The sequence below is a fragment of the Oryctolagus cuniculus genome, chromosome 12 (genome assembly GCF_051225735.1).
Source record: "Oryctolagus cuniculus isolate XC-2025 breed Fujian yellow rabbit chromosome 12, ASM5122573v1, whole genome shotgun sequence".
NCBI lineage: Eukaryota > Metazoa > Chordata > Mammalia > Lagomorpha > Leporidae > Oryctolagus > Oryctolagus cuniculus.
Window position 1 is genome coordinate 15,474,729 of NC_142878.1, and position 2,304 is coordinate 15,477,032.

Consider the following 2,304-nt stretch of genomic DNA (forward strand, 5'->3'; position numbering starts at 1 on the left):
GATGCGGCACTGTGGCGCAGTAGGTTAATCCTCCGCCTGCAGCACCAGCATCCCATATGAGCGCCGGTTCGAGTCCCAGATGCCCCTCTTCCTCTCCAGCTCTCTGCTATGGCCTGGGAAAGCAGTAGAAGATGGCCCAAGTCCTTGGGCCCCTGCACCCACATAGGAGACCAGAAAGAAGCACCTGGTTCCTGGCTTTCGGATTGATGCAGCTCTGGCCATTACAGCCATTTGGGGAGTGAACCAATGGTAGGAAGACCTTTCTCTCTGTCTCTCTCTCTCACTGTCTGTAACTCTAACTTTCAAATAAAATAAATAAAATCTTAAAAAATAAAGAAACAGAAAACAAGAAGACAGATCCATGGGAATATGTGCTGGAGCAGTCCTAGTGCAGTGCCAGCCTCCAACTGCCCCTGACCCAGCGTGCCGGCTGCTCTGCGGCAGGAGAGCTGGGGAGTGCCACTGCCTGCATCCTGAAGAGGAAGTCTGAGTTTCATAGCAGCATTTCTCTTCCTGCTGGTCATGCATCTTGTAAATGAAGTGAATTTCCCCTTGCTACTAAACTGTTTTGGACAACCTGGTGCAAATTGGATACTGTTCTCCCACCTGTGCAGGCGGCCCCTTTGAACTCATTATGGATACTTGAATGCGAGGACCCAAGAGCCTTTGCAACTGGACCGTGACCTTGGTGCCATGGTGTCAAATTCAGGTCAGATGATTGGCCAGACGTTGGCAATGAGATAGATCAGTTGTCCTGCATTTGGAGAATGAACAATGTCCCCACCAAGAGTTACGAAGATGTTGGTCACATGACAATGATTTGAGTTGTGTCCCATATCAGTGTTCCTCTTTTGTTAAAAAAAAAAATCTTATTTTTTCAAGGAATCCAACACTACCATTTTGGGGGGCTTTCTGCAATTACGATGAAAGATAGACGCATTACAATGGCATCATTTACAACATGTTGAAAAAGAAGGTTGATGTCTATCCAAATGCCCAAATCTATGTGACCACAAAGAAACATGTGAGTTACTGTGATGGAGTCTTTAACAAGGAAACGGAAAGACAGAGTCTAATGTGGCTCTTATCTCAGCACAGGGTGGTTTACCTTCATTCTGGCCATGGATGCCTATTACAGCATTCACATCTACAGGATGATAAATGACACCTACAGCAAGACAGAAGGGTATAGAAAAGCCCCCTACCACTATTATGAACAAGGACAAGATAAATATGATGAATATTTTCTTCATGAACATGCACCACATGAGGGGCATATGTTTATCACTGAAAAGAAAGTATTTGCTAAATGGGCCAAGAAACACAGCATAATATTTACACATCCAAACCGGACAGTGTCTTGATGTTGGTTTCTGTGATCTTGCCATTACACTTGACGTGACGTGATCATTATTCTGCAACTGTGATGCTGGTGATGATAAAGACAACAATGATGATCAAGTGCCTGCACATTCTCAGATATGGATGGGGAATCTTCTGGTAACTTCAACTGGGATTCAGTGGAGGTGATGGTGCTCATTATGTTCTTTCTTCAGGTTCAACTCCACACACTGCACTTTATATTTTAGCTGGAATTGAAATGAAGGCCAGTGACATGACAACTGTGACCAGAGAAATGGGATTATCCTTCCGGGTAACTGCTAAAAATTCTTAAACAGTAACTTCATGAACTGTGGCCTCAGGAGGCAAGGTTATTGGCTTCATGGCTTCTTGAACTTGAGTAGCTCCCCTGTCTTCAAGAATGGTTGTCACAAACACTGATCCAAGGAAATGCTATCAGAGTACAAGAGTCTTACCATTGTTACTAGTTAATCTGGGAAGGGAAAGCATCTCTCCCGGATACGCCAACTTCCTGTAGTACTTCCTAGCTGAAGCCATTACCTAATCAACAATGAAGACATCATGGACTTCTTACATATTAAAGTCACCTGACTATCTCAAATACTAAATTCACAATCAGCCAAGCAGTAAGCCTTGATAAATTTCCACTTCACCATTCCATTCTTACAACCCAAAACAATATAACTAAACATATTATTAGAATGAGCTATATTCATGTTTAGTTATTTTTGGTTGAATCCTAATTATGTCCAAAGGCTATTTAATGTGTAAGATACCAACTTCAATGTTGTAGTAACACATACTGTGAAAATATTCCTAAAACATAACCAAAGGGTCCCCCAATGCTACTTCAACATCCAACAACACAAGTGTATATGATTTTTAAAACCGTGAAACAGGGAAAGCAAAGCATATTTTACATTAATTTATATCCTATTATAC

General features: G+C 42.2%; 1 pseudogene; it reads left to right on the forward strand.

Annotated features, from left to right (window-relative positions):
- Nucleotides 1-475: 475 nt before the first annotated feature.
- On the forward strand, nt 476-1,398 carry LOC100341554 (alpha-N-acetylgalactosaminide alpha-2,6-sialyltransferase 3 pseudogene; annotated as a pseudogene).
- The last annotated feature ends 906 nt before the right edge of the window (nt 1,399-2,304 follow it).